Source organism: Amblyomma maculatum, chromosome 8 (assembly GCF_055883805.1).
Source record: "Amblyomma maculatum isolate TAMU_Amacu chromosome 8, ASM5588380v1, whole genome shotgun sequence".
Taxonomy (NCBI): Eukaryota; Metazoa; Arthropoda; class Arachnida; order Ixodida; family Ixodidae; genus Amblyomma; species Amblyomma maculatum.
The window spans coordinates 11,417,636-11,432,295 of record NC_139351.1 but is presented as its reverse complement, the minus strand read 5'-3'; the positions used below and the strand labels follow the sequence as shown (position 1 = coordinate 11,432,295).

Sequence of the window (14,660 nt, the reverse complement as noted above, 5' to 3'; positions counted from 1 at the left end):
CTATGCGGGCTAGGTCATCCGTGGAGAAAATCTATGGCGTTGAGCTTGGCCAGAGCAGGGTTGGACTTGTTCGTTATCATGGGTGCCTGCGAAACGAAGAAAAAATTACAGGGTTGTCGCGGGGCGCCGCACTTATTCTTTTTGCTTTTTTCTTAAGTTGTGTTGCTCAAAATAAACAGCTTTTCCAAGAACGAGGCTCTCAGGTATCCAATCGGAGTCACCAGTGACCCTTTAGATACTGTTCAGTGCTGCGAAAAGGCTTAATCGATCAAGTAATTACTCTGATTTATGGGGTTTAACGTCCCAAAGCTACTCACGCTAGGAGACAAGCCGTTGCAGATGGCTCCGGAGATTTGGAATGCCTGGGTTCTTTAACGTGCACTGATATCGCACAGGACAGATTAGCCTTTTTTTTCGCCTCCATCGAAAAGCATCTACCTCGGCTGAGATTAGATCTTGCGTCCTTGGGTACGCAGAGGCGAGTGCCCTAATCATTGCGCCTCCTGAGTGAGGTTATCGATCATGTAATGTAGAGAGTCGCTCACGCTTATTCAGAATGCTCCAGGTGTGCGCCAACTATTCCAACCTTGACGCAACTGCTGCATATGGAGCAATGTGCTTCTGGATGTGCGGGTCAAATTACTTTGCCGCTGCGCCACAAAGCAACTGTAATCTTTTAAACACGGTATATGCTTCGAACGTTTCTTCGCAAAGCGGCACTCGACAGCTCTTCACAAGTGTGGTAGATATTTTAGACGTGAGCATCTAAATATTTGCTCAACTGAAGTTGATAGATTTCCTTCTACTCTTCTCGTTGACAGTAAATGAGATGACCATGCTGCACAATGGATGGCGCGTCGCGAGTTTAAACACGTGCGTGTGATAGGGTTCTTTTTTTACATGTGTTTTCATATTTTTCTCAACATCAAATTTGACTATGCGCATGTGCGTCCACCAAGTGTATGTATATATATGGTCTCCCGTTATTTCTTCTTTAAATCAGTTGTAAGTTCAGCGCCGTTGTTGTTCTCTTCTCCTCTTTGTCTCTTTCTTGTTGCGCTCTTATGCTGCTGTTCGTAATGGTTCACCAACTCGCCCAATCAACCGCTCTTCTATACTGCTAATGAAGCCAGCTTAAAAATGTTTGTATTGCGAAGAGGAATGAGCGGCTACCTGATGCTCATGAGCGTTTTAAAAGTTAAGTAAATAACTTTTCATGGTCCCTTTCAAAGCATCATCTGTCATATGCACACAATCATTGCGTGATAGGTTTCATTTTAATTTCAAGTAATATTCTCTCTTATTACGGAATTTTCTGCATCACAAATGAATATATTTAAAGCACGCTGCGAAATCATTATTGACAAAAAGCAGAGTCACATTCTTTTTGCCAATGACAGACGTCAAAGCATGTGCAGGAATATCAAGGTAAGCTTCCTAAACGGAAGATCTGGTACATTCCTGACACACATCTAATTAGATTTAGATTCAAAACTCACGAAAGGCATACGTGATGATGTTTAGCGGCTACTGAAATTTTCATTGAAGAAAATATTATAGGCAGATGCTCCGTGTGGCGTTAGCTTCTGCAACAACACGGCCTGCTTGATTATCAATTCTTCTTATTGGTAAATCAGCGACTTAGCGCATAGCAAATACTCACGGAATACACCGAAGCATGTAAAAAAGTAAATGAATTTATATTTTGTGCAGCTCGGAAAGTAGTAAAATATTCAGCAAGTAAGCCATTTTGCTCTCGATCTCCCAGAGCCTTGCTAAAATGTTTTCTCGGGGGATGAGTTATTTTCAACAACATACACCTAGCCACAGCGCACTGTGTCAAATATTATAATTAAAATTATTACAATTGCAGTACAACCGTTTATTAAACTAAGATAGGGCTTAGTTTTAAAAAGAAGATCTGATTCTCCAAAGCTCTCCAGCGTAATTCGTTTCATCGGAATTTCGTGCAGAAAACTGAAACTGGGCGCATTACACGGATAGGAAACTTGATAGAAAAGTCAAGTACACACTTATTGGGAAACTAAGGGTGGGATTAAAAACGATGATCAGCAAAAAAGGTTGTGACAATTCCGGGCAGTATGATTTCACGGCACCACATATCCTTCAGATATGCATTCCACAGGAGCTAAATGGGCCAAAGAAATAAGTAATATGTGATTTGTTATTTACATTTCGCCGCTGAAGCGACAGGTCGGCCTAATTTGTACAAACTATTTTGGAAATTTGGTATTTCTTAGGAAACGTATCGTTTTGAAGCTTCCTCTACTCCATCTGTTGCTCTTTGTTTACTGCGTTCCGCGAAGGTGGCACCGAGGGGACAGGCAGTCCGAACGGCTACAGGCACAAGGCGACATCGACGGTTCATCTGGCTCATACAGATGCCTTGTTTTTAGGCAAGGTTTTTACTCAGCCATGACAGTTCAGATGAAACTCGCAAAAACTTCAAGCATACTGATAGCATAAATGTCTGACAATGCGACTAAATTGCGTTACCTGCTTGCCGTTGTGCAGTATAATATTCTCTATATTCCACTGTCACGAGCAAAAATACCGTTGGAAAGCGCAGCGCACTGCTAAATAGTCGATAAGCACATCGTCACACAGCATAGGATGACAGCAGAAAAGGGAATCAGACTCAACTTTGTCAGTAGGCCGTCTCCCTGTCTGTTCACTTTTATTCTATCGTGCCAGAGATTTCTTAGAAATAATGACCGGCAGAGAGAGATGAGCACAAGTTTTTTGCCAATGAACGGCTGAGCAAACGAATAAACATGACAGCGCAGAAAAGCCTTGCACATTGAACTGGGCATCGTTTGCGGTGCCACCCGTCATCATCGAATGTTGCAATGCCTTTTCTTGCATTGAGGGGCCAAAGCTAAAACATTCGGCTTTGTTTCAGTTGCGTAGTATCCCAGTTAGATCATTACAATGTGATTGCAACATAAGACATCCTGCAAAACACTAGAATGCGTCTCCTATTTTTGCAATCGTTCCCGAGTTGCTTTGTACTGAAACGAAACAAAATCTCTCACAGGTGACTGTTAATGAAGAAGAGAGAAACTGCATCTCATGAGCAATCAGCAGCTAACAAGTCATTTTCAGTTCCTTTATTGCTTTTATTTGGGCAGAAGATATGGAATGAAAAGGATAACTGCACCGAATTTAGTTCATAACACCTTGGGAACAAAGACAAAAAAAAAACAGACTCCTGCAAGTGTTTTGTCTTATATTTTCATATTTCTATCCCTATAATGCTCTAACTGGGATAATACCAAGCTGAAATAAAGACAAATATTTAAAATGCCCAATAAGGAAATTTTGTATTTGAAATGTAAAAGAGGGACGACCTTAACGTTTTCCTCTGGCACGCCATTCCACTGAAGCATGGTGCAAAGAAAGGAGCTTCACTTAAGCACATTTCACCTTCGAGCGCATTGATAATCTTATTTGGTATGGTCTGTGTAGTGCAGGTAAAAATATCCTTCTTAATCATGGCACTGTTTTTGCGTCTGCTGCGGTTTATAGCAAAATTGTACGCTTTGCGTTCATAACTGTACACTGACAAGAGCTCTATTTGTTATTTCAATGTTTCTTTACCTTGTGTTTAAATTCACATGACTTGTGTTTTTTATATATGCCTGACTACTGTGGTGCTGCCAAAGTGGGGGCCCGTGGCTCTGTCAAGCTGTCAAACGGCAGTTTTACCCCGGGCTCCCGCCATCATTTGTACCAGGATGGCAAATAAATTGAATTGAATTGAATTATCTGCATTTGCACAGTATTTCTTCCTTAGGGGAATTCGGTCTGCTCAACTATAACAATTTTTGCACATAATGTATTAGTAGGCGAGCATCAAGGCTATATAATAACTTGTGGGAACTTAGAAAAATGAGAAAAATAATCGCAATTCATTTTATTTATGTAAGGCGATAATACTTTGGAAACACCCCTAACCCAAATAACCTGAGAAGCAGAAAAGGCCCATTCTCTTAATCGAACTTGGGTGATTTATAATAATGTAAATTCCTTGCAGATTATCGAGCCGTGCTCTATTTCATGCATATCCAAATAGTGAAACTGCGGTCTCGTTACGAAATTTCTTTCCACCGAGTATGATTTAGGATTTGCATACGCACGTTCAACAATGCTCGCTTGCATAATTTTGAACAAAGGGCAAACGGTCTAGAGGATCGACTGTCTGAGATGTTAAGTAAGGCAGATTTTATAATGTGCTAAGGCCATTCAAAATATCGCGCTCTTTGCATCGGCCTTCCATCTTTCGAACGGGTATCGAAGCTCCGGTTTAAGACCGAGGTTGGCGCCACCGAGCGAATGAGAGAAGAGGGTAGGTCGCTGCGCTTAGCGCGGCATCTGTTGAGCTCAAAACAAAACCAGATCGGAAGCGTGTATTTTAGCACTATGAAATTTCAGCTCTCGACCAGAAATGATCCCAGAAATATCTTCATGAGATCATGAAAAGATATCTACACCCCGTAAAGCATCCAGTAAAAAAAGAATTGTAATTACGAGGGAATTAGGCTATGGTGGATATAAAAACCGGCCGCATTGATCGCGTCTCCGCCGGGGGTAGTGGCGTGCCCCTGTAATCCAGTTGCTTGGAGGCTGGCGTTAGAGGACGGGTTGAGGCTGGGAGGTCTGCCCCACGTCTGCCCATGTTGATCGGGTGTCCGCGCTAAGCTGGGCGCCGATATGGTGGCCCCGGGGGTGCTCGGTGGCGACCAGGTCGCCTAAAGAGGAGCGAACCGGCCCAGGGCGGAAACGCAGCAGGCAAAAGCTCCCGCGCTCTGCAGTAGCGGGATCGCACCTGTGAATGTGCGGCGTGGGGTAGCCCAGACAATACACTCGGACCTAGCACCTTTTTTTTTTAATGTAGCCATATGAATTGCACAAAGGGCTACTGAATATTTTCCCCATCTGTCGGTACTTTATGTCGCATGCTTTCAAAAGGGCATTGGCACTACGGCGTTCAAGCAAGCTCTACGCGCTTGAATTTCATTTTGATTTCCGCTGCCACATTTTTTTTTTTTTTGCAGCGTCCACGGGTAGCGGCGTTGCCCTCTGATGCTTGGAAAATCATGTTTATGAGAAGGTATCACCAGAATTAGTGTATTCTAGCGTTACAGTGGCATGCAAATCCATGAGGTTTTTTTCCATGAATTTGCGCAAATTATCTCATGGGATCGGAAATCTCCACACACACACAAAAATTACTTGAGGCCCTGTAGTCTGATTTTCGAAGTCTTAAAATCTATAAGGACATCTATTTATTCGTTAGGATCTCCTATATTACCTAACCTTAAGTGAAGTCGTTGACACAATAGCTTGGGAAATGCGCGTGAAGTTTGCCTCTTTAATAAATATTCGCGGATAAATATTATTGATTCCTACTTGCCTATATATTTACCTATGACTCCCAGATTTCAGGAGCAATTGTGACGAGTTCCTTTTTTTTTTTTACTTGAGTGCTCTAACCACTGCGCTACTTCCTATTGCTTTGCCTTTGTAAAATCTTAGAGATGCAAGTAGGGGTCCTGTCGGGATTCTGCCTACTGAAATGCAGGCTCGTCGTCCGCTGAACCAGACACTGGTATTGGCGCAAATTATTTTATGTCATGCAAATACCTCTGTGCTTGATGTATTTGATCCTTTTTTCCGTTCAAAATTATATACCTCCAAATGTTGGTATCAACAATATTGAAGATTAAAAGATTTTCCTACGACTTGAGTTTATAATTTTTTTTAACGTGCATGCTAAATGCACTTCGCCTTTAAAGGTCGCCCTAATAATTTACCAAATGTGTAAACTCCGTGAGGTACCACTTAATCTACACTCAGGGTGGTGCCTACTGAATTCGCAGGCCCATCGATAGCTGATCCACAAGCTCACAATTGTCCAAACACTTTTATTTGATGCCAGGAAGGCTGGTCATTGTGGCATGTCTACTGCGGTGAAATAACGGACGAAAATGGACAACGCAAATGAATTTGTATTTCACAGTGCGGCATATTTGAAAGCGTTATTTTTTTTCCTTGAAAATGTTAGCACATGTAGATTTTCGCTACCTGCCTTGTACACAGTGTGCTTATGCACTGCGGGAAAAAGCTCGCTGCCTCATTGTTTGTACAAGCGCTATAATAAAATAGACTGAAGTAATTGTCACCAGACCACCACCGGCTTGTACGACAAAAAAAAAAAAGTAGAAGTTGAATAAGCGTATTCTGCTTTATTATGCCTTTTATTGTAAGTTCTGAAAGAAATGTTAGTGCTGCTGACATTTTCAGTATGTGTAATCGATAATTCGTTGAAAACATTTTCCCCCTCCGCAAAGCGGGTCACGCATGAAAGTAAGCTTTTCAGGAAGCCAGTTTTAGTTTCGCTTTACTATCGACAGATGCCGCCACAGGCGCACCTACCGCAAGGAATGCGTTGGGAGCGCAAATGTTTAAATCACTGCACTGTGCTTACAAAGAGAGCTGGAAATTAAAATTCGTGAATTTCACAAGTGGGAACTACGGCCAGTCAGCTGCACACAACAGCGGCAACAAATGTTTGCAGCCTATGTGAAAATGCCTCAATGGATGGCGTTTTACGTTGCCCAAAGTTTGAATATGCGCGCATTTGTCAACCAAGAGCTAAACAAGTGAAAAACAAGAATGTGCACACAATCAAGAAAAAATTAAAATGAAGGTAGTTTTTCGTTTTCCTTCCAAAACATAAATTTGTTGGAACTGCAATCCTTAATATTGCTTGACATGGAGACTTGCGCAATTTCTATTTGCTAAGTATATTTTCAGGAGTATGCTGTTGCCAAGATACACGTAATGTGCCGTAAAATAAGCTTGCAATACAATGACTCTTTATGAGAAACCAAATACGTAGCTTTCAGAAGAAATCATTTTTGCTGTTTGTGTCAAAAGCGAGATAGAAGCTTCGGACACAATAATTTTATATTGCTTTTTAAAACGAAAGCCATTTCCTTAACCTTTTTCGGCAAAATGAAATCTCACGATAATTGTCTGCAAAGGCGAACTCTTAATTTAAGACGATCAGGTATCATGATGGAAATACAACGCTCGCTGGCTAAGTGATCATGCAACTGCACCGCCAAATTTGAATTGTTCTTGCTATAGTGGATCTTGGCATGCCTATTCTACTGGTCTGTCTGTAACTGCAAGTCTGCATTTCGTTGTTGCCACACAACGAAGCCAAAATTATGGAGATCATTCAGGGAAAATGCGGGGCTAAAATCGCAATATCTATAAAAAGTGTGTTGGTAGTTTCTTTTATTGGGATTATGCATGCATTAAAGAAAATTGTCAGGACGTTTGGTTGTCATCTATGCAGTCGAAATATATCTATTTTTTCCAGAGATGTATTCACCCCTGAAAGAACCTATGAACGCTGATTTCAACACAAAGAAATTGAACATAATGCATTCCCATGTTAGTAGGGTTGTCTTCCGCGCTCTTTAGAAAAAAGGACCTGCAATAAAGAGTACAGCAGAGAGCTGGAACGCAAAGTAGAAAAAACAATTTGGGGACACGGCCACTACTGATTGTCTGATAAACGGAAATATAAGTTTGGATTGAATAAAACGCGCCACGTAACGTCCCAACGCTCTTTGCGCACCACTTGGAGCCGGGATAATCAAAGTTTTCGGCACGTAGGATATAGTAATGAAGCCTGCACAAAAACTTTCGCCAAGCAAGCAACAAAGGAAAGCATTTTACGAACGCAGACGAGGGCGCAATACAGGGGTAACGCTGAAACAAAAGCAGGCAACTGGAAAAGATCGCTACAGAACAGTGCATTGTTCAAGTGCATGGCCCAGCCTATGCACAAGGTCGCATAATTTATTACTTGGTTTATATTTGAATAGGAAGTTCTGAAATCTCTGAAATATTTTTCGCATTTCGTACTTTCTGTAAGAGCACAATTCCGATATAAATCACCATCTTCAAATGATTTCGCGAAAGGCTGCTTTCAAGGCGGTTTCTGAACTAAACGTTTGTTGGGAAGAAGATAAGGTACTTTTTGGATATTACGCGAAATCGGCTGAATCTATCTTATGATGTAACTTAATAAATTAAGTTACATCATAAGATACCTCCAGCAATCTTTGAATTGCCTCATTACGCCTAATCGCCGAACCAATATTGCCTGCGTAGTATGACATCACGCAGCTGTAATAAATCAAAATCTTTACTACTCCAACTACGCCCTATCCTGCAACACGTAATCGTGACACTATATTGGGGGAGAACGAAGAGTGCTAAACGTCTTATAATCCGACGCAGTTTGAATTAGGAGCCATAGGTATAAGCACACGCCGTAAGCTGGCATAGCAATGTCATCATAGCCTTTCCTTGGATTGTAGGGCCTAAGAAAAAATCTTTGGCTTTGTTTCAGTTGCGTAGTATCCCAGTTAGATCATTACACTGTGATTGCAACATAAGACATCCTGCAAAACACTAGAACGCGTCTCAAATTTTTGCAATCGTTCCCGAGTTGCTTTGTACTGAAATGAACAAAATATCTCACAAGTGACTGTTAAAGGAGAGAACAGAATGTCCTGGTAATCATTTTGCATCATTCTTTTGTTATTTTGAAGCCACGCCTGAGACAGCCCAACGCTTCGACCACTCTTGTCCACGTGGCCCTCGAACTTACATCTAGGCATCTAGCACTGCTGCGTAGAGCTTAACGATGAAGCGCTTAGGCGTCGGTGACTTGTGCTTCGAGAAAACAGGCGTTTTTGGTCTAGTGCACCCGTTTACAGGGTTGCATTTTTATGTTATAAAAGGAGCACTTTGGCCACATTTGCGAATGGTTCGTTTAAAAATATAGGTACTGATCTGGAAGGGGTGTATATTTTTATCTAGAAGCTTATTTTAACAGCTTGTAAGTGCAGCTTTGCCACCATAAGGGTTCTTGTGCAGCAGAGTACCCTTTAAAGGAGAGAACAGATAGTCATGGTAACTTTAATTTTTGCAGCGTTTGTTTATGGATATTTTGCAGCTACGCCTGAGACAACCCACCACTTAAACCGCTATTGTACATGTGGCCCTCGAACTTACACATAGGCTTTTAGTACTGCAACGTAGATCTTAACGATGAAGCGCTTAGGCGTCGGTGACTTGTGCTTCGAGAAAACAGGCGTTTTTGGTCTAGTGCACCCGTTTACAGGGTTGCATTTTTATGTTATAAAAGGAGCACTTTGGCCACCTTTGCGAATGGTTCGTTTAAAAATATAGGTACTGATCTGGAAGGGGTGTATATTTTTATCTAGAAGCTTATTTTAACAGCTTGTAAATGCAGCTTTGCCACAATAAGGGTTCTTGTGCAGCAGAGTACCCTTTAAAGGAGAGAACAGATAGTCATGGTAACTTTTTATTTTTGCAGCGTTTGTTTATGGATATTTTGCAGCTACGCCTGAGACAACCCACCACTTAAACCGCTATTGTACATGTGGCCCTCGAACTTACACATAGGCTTTTAGTACTGCAACGTAGATCTTAACGATGAAGCGCTTAGGCGTCGGTGCCTTGTGCTTCGAGAAAACAGGCGTTTTTGGTCTAGTGCACCCGTTTACAGGGTTGCATTTTGTATGGTATGAAAGGAGCACTTTCGCCACATTCGGAAAAAGTTCGTTTGAAAAATTAAGTACTGATTTGGAGGAGGTGTATATTCTATTCTAGGGGCTTATTTTAACAGCTTGTAAATGCAGCTTTCCACAATAAGGGTTCTTGTGCAGCAGAGTACCCTTTAAAGGAGAGAACAGATAGTCATAGTAACCTTTTATTTTTTTTGCAGCGTTCGTTTATGGATATTTTGCAGCTACGCCTGAGACAACCCACCACTTAAACCGCTGTTGTCCATGTGGCCCTCGAACTTACACATAGGCTTCTAGTACTGCAACGTAGATCTTAACGATGAAGCGCTTAGGCGTCGGTGACTTGTGCTTCGAGAAAATATAGGCGTCTTTGGTCTTGTGTAACCGTTTACAGGGTTGCCTTTTTTATGTTATAAAAGGCGCACTTTGGCCACATTCATAAAAAGTTTGTTTGAAAAATAGGTACTGATTTGGAGGAGGTGTATATTCTATTCTAGGGGCTTATTTTAACAGCTTGTAAATGCAGCTTTCCACAATAAGGGTTCTTGTGCAGCAGAGAAACCTTTAAAGGAGAGAACAGATAGTCATGGCAACTTTTTATTTTTTTGCAGCGTTCGTTTATGGATATTTTGCAGCTACGCCTGAGACAACCCACCACTTAAACCGCTATTTTCCATGTGGCCTTCGAACTTATACATAGGCTTCTAGTACTGCAACGTAGATCTTAACTATGAAGCGCTTAGGCGTCGGTGCCTTGTGCTTCGAGAAAACAGGCGTTTTTGGTCTAGTGCACCCGTTTACAGGGTTGCCTTTTTTATGTTATAAAAACGCACAGTGGCCACATTCGTAAAAAGTTCGTTTGAAAAATAGGTACTGATTTGGAGGTGTATATTCTATTTTAGGGGCTTATTTTAACAGCTTGTAAATGCAGCTTTCCACAATAAGGGTTCTTGTGCAGCAGAGTACCCTTTAAGGGAGAGAACAGATAGTCATGGTAACTTTTTATTTTTTCGCAGCGTTCGTTTATGGATATTTTGCAGCTACGCCTTAGACAACCCACCACTTCAACCACTATTGTCCATGTGGCCCTCGAACTTACACATAGGCTTCTAGTACTGCAACGTAGATCTTAACGATGAAGCGCTTAGGCGTCGGTGACTTGTGCTTCGAGAAAATAAAGGCGTTTTTGGTCTTGTGTAACCGTTTAGAGGGTTGCCTTTTTTATGTTATAAAAGGCGCACAGTGGCCACATTCGTAAAAAGTTTGTTTGAAAAATAGGTACTGATTTGGAGGTGTATATTCTATTTTAGGGGCTTATTTTAACAGCTTGTAAATGCAGCGTTCCACAATAAGGGTTCTTGTGCAGCAGAGTACCCTTTCAAGGAGAGAACAGATAGTCATGGTAACTTTTTATTTTTTTGCAGCGTTCGTTTATGGATATTTTGCAGCTACGCCTGAGACAACCCACCACTTAAACCGCTATTGTCCATGTGGCCCTCGAACTTACACATAGGCTTCTAGTACTGCAGCGTAGAGCTTAACGATGAAGCGTTTTTGCGTCGGTGTAGTGATGTCGGCACCTCGGCAATGGGAGATTCTCCTCCGCCGGGCGGGCCCCGATGCGCCCACTTGAAGCCTATATACAACAGCCGTGTTTCTCCGGAGACAGAGCACCGGGACGGTGGGAATGCATCGCTCTCCGGTTTCGCATGTGTCTGCAATGAGCGGGACTTCTCGGAAGAAACCGCCGGACTAAACATTGCTAACGGCGGGCAATGCCCCCGCGGGGAGAGGCGATAATCTCGGCTGTCTGCCGCGTGAAAGTAAAGCGTACACGAGTGACACGGCTCGTAAAACAGAGAGAGGGAGCGCTGCGCGTCGGGGCGCTACGCTCCGGCGGGAAGGGAACTCGAGTTAGAGCGGAGCCGCGTCTGTGAGCAGTCGCGTGGTTTGAAGCTCCCGCAGTCGCCCGAGGGCTCCGCGCATTTACGGGCAGTCGTGCGCGTCTGGCCCGATTTTTAACGGCTTGCGAGCCGTGAGTGTACCGTGCGCGGTACAAGTAGTACGTTGCGGCGTACTGCGTAACAGTTAATCTTTTGTGTGTGTGTTGTATTATGTCCAAGGCAACCAAATACACGCCTGTTCTGCTATCTTGAACGGCACCGTCTGCTGAGTACCTTCTTGGAAGCCGCTCTCATCCACGAGCGGACACCCCAAACTCAGAAGAGAACATTACTGGCGCAGCCGACAGGATCGTGGACGTCACCTTGCTTTCTGCGGAAGAAGTTGACGGCGGCGACCAGGAAGAGAAGAGCAGTTGGCGGGACTGACAAGGCCAAGCATCATACGGTGCAGTGTGAACGATCATCAGCACCTTGTTGGGAGCAGAAGCCGCCGAGGGCGATCGAGCAGCTGAAATAGCTTTCTTTCAGGTGAGTGGTCCACTTCTGCTCCTTTAATTAAGGGAACTCATCGCCAGAGTGGGCAAAATGCTAGAGTCAGGAAGGACAGAAAAACGGGGAAGAAGCACCGTTGCCTCTCAAAACCGCACGTGTGCTGGAGAGAGTGTGTCGGTAGCACTAGCAATCGCGCGTGAGAAAACGCGGCAGCTCGAGCTTCTTGTGAGACTTGCGGAGATTGAGGCCGCGGAGTGGTACGACAGAGAGGCAGTTGTTTGCGAAGCGGGTAGAAAAGACGGTGCGCAAATTTTGCCGGAACTGGAGCTGCGAAAAACGGATGACGAATTCGAGGTCAGAAAACTAAACAACCCTGCAGAAGGACCATCCCCACTCCATTCTCAGGGATGGAAAATATTGCACGTCAATGCAAACTGTGAGGCTAACGCGCAGCGTATAATCTCCTCGAGCCAAGGATGCCCCCGTCTACTATTTGCGCTAGTGACAGGTAACCAATCAGAGCAACCGTACTCTGAAGTGAGCAACGCGAAAACATCGTGTAGCAGGGACATAGCAGAAACGGCAGTACAATCGGGCCATGACATGACAGTCATAGAGGAAAACACTGTCCCCATTGCGCCTAACTCTGAAAACCACTTCACCAAGGCGCCACCCGTTTCCCAGGGAGCTAGATCAAAGTTGCTGAATTTGAATTTGACACCTGACCCGAGCGGCGAGCATCCTGGGTCGAGGGAACGCAGCAAAAATGGGACACTTTCCGGTCGTGTTCTGGCAGGCACAGAAAACCGTCTCGCATCAACCGATGACCTTCACTACAGAGCGGTGCCTGATGTACTAAGACCAGTGGCAGAGAGGCCCAACGTTTTTCTAGAGCCGAGTAACGAGTGCAACAAGGAATTTCTTGATGGTAAGAACCATTCTGGACTCATGGCAACCTCGAGCTTTTTGCGTGAGAGTGTGCTTTTTCTAAGCCGCGAAGTAAATCACAGCGGAAGTGCAGGCGATAAAGAAAGTGCAGCAACTGCAAGCTGCAATGGGTACAAGTGCATTGAGACAGCCTCCGGAGTTTCCACTCGACAAGGAAGGTTGTTCACGCTGTTTTTCTGGTGGCGGTCACTCTGGCGTTGTGGGTTCCTGAAAGGCAAGCAGGATCGGACCACTTGCCGCCCTAGCGTTCAGTGTAGTGTTCGCGTGTGTTATCCAACTTTGTGTGTGTGCGGTGCAATACGTAGCGCCAGACCTGCAGAGGTACACACAAAAAGACACGACGAAGTGAACTTTTTACGTCTGATGTAATTTAGCTATGTAACTTGGTCGCAGTCAAGTGTTGATTTTAGCAGGGTTAAGCAGTTTATGCGCGTTTTAGTGTTTTTCATATATGTACGTCTCATCTTTCGCTTTTCGTTATTTTACGTGCTTGGTCGCCTTTATCACTTGATTTTAAGGCCCGTAATGAGGTCAAGAAGCCCTCAACGGACTTTTTGTGGGGGCTGTAGTGATGTCGGCACCTCGGCAATGGGAGATTCTCCTCCGCCGGGCGGGCCCCGATGCGCCCACTTGAAGCCTATATACAACAGCCGTGTTTCTCCGGAGACAGAGCACCGGGACGGTGGGAATGCATCGCTCTCCGGTTTCGCATGTGTCTGCAATGAGCGGGACTTCTCGGAAGAAACCGCCAGACTAAACATTGCTAACGGCGGGCAATGCCCCCGCGGGGAGAGGCGATAATCTCGGCTGTCTGCCGCGTGAAAGTAAAGCGTACACGAGTGACACGGCTCGTAAAACAGAGAGAGGGAGCGCTGCGCGTCGGGGGGCTACGCTCCGGCGGGGAGGGAACTCGAGTTAGAGCGGAGCCGCGTCTGTGAGCAGTCGCGTGGTTTGAAGCTCCCGCGGTCGCCCGAGGGCTCCGCGTATTTACGGGCAGTCGTGCGCGCCTGGCCCGATTTTTAACGGCTTGCGAGCCGTGAGTGTACCGTGCGCGGTACTAGTAGTACGTTGCGGCGTACTGCGTAACAGTTAATCTTTAGTGTGTGTGTTGTATTATGTCCAAGGCAACCAAATACACGCCTGTTCTGCTATCTTGAACGGCACCGTCTGCTGAGTACCTTCTTGGAAGCCGCTCTCATCCACGAGCGGACACCCCAAACTCAGAAGAGAACATTACTGTCGGTGACTTGTGCTTTGAGAAAATATAGCCATTTTTGGTCTAGTGCACCCGTTTAATGGGTTGCCTTTTTTATGGTATGAAAGGAGCACTTTGGCCACATTCGGAAAAAGTTCTTTTGTAAAATTAAGTACTGATTTGAAGAAGGAGTACATTCTACACTAAAGGCTAATTTTAACAGCTTGTAAATGGAGCATTGATACAATCAGGCTTCTTGTGGAGCAGAGTACCCTTTAAAGGAGAGAACAGAGAGTCCTGAACTTTTTATTTTTTTTTTTTCAGTTTTCTTTTGTGGTTATTTTGCACTACGCTTGAGACAACCCACCACTTCAACCACTCTTGTCCACGTTGCCCTCGAACTTACATCTAGGGTTCTAGTACTGCAGCATAGAGCTTAACGATGAAGCGCTTAGGCGTCGG

General features: G+C 44.2%; 1 non-coding gene across 1 annotated transcript; it reads left to right on the top strand.

Moving 5' to 3' along the window:
• The first annotated feature begins 4,604 nt into the window (after window positions 1-4,604).
• LOC146180539 (signal recognition particle RNA) lies at window positions 4,605-4,903 on the top strand. The gene has a single exon (XR_014700468.1).
• Window positions 4,904-14,660: the final 9,757 nt, after the last annotated feature.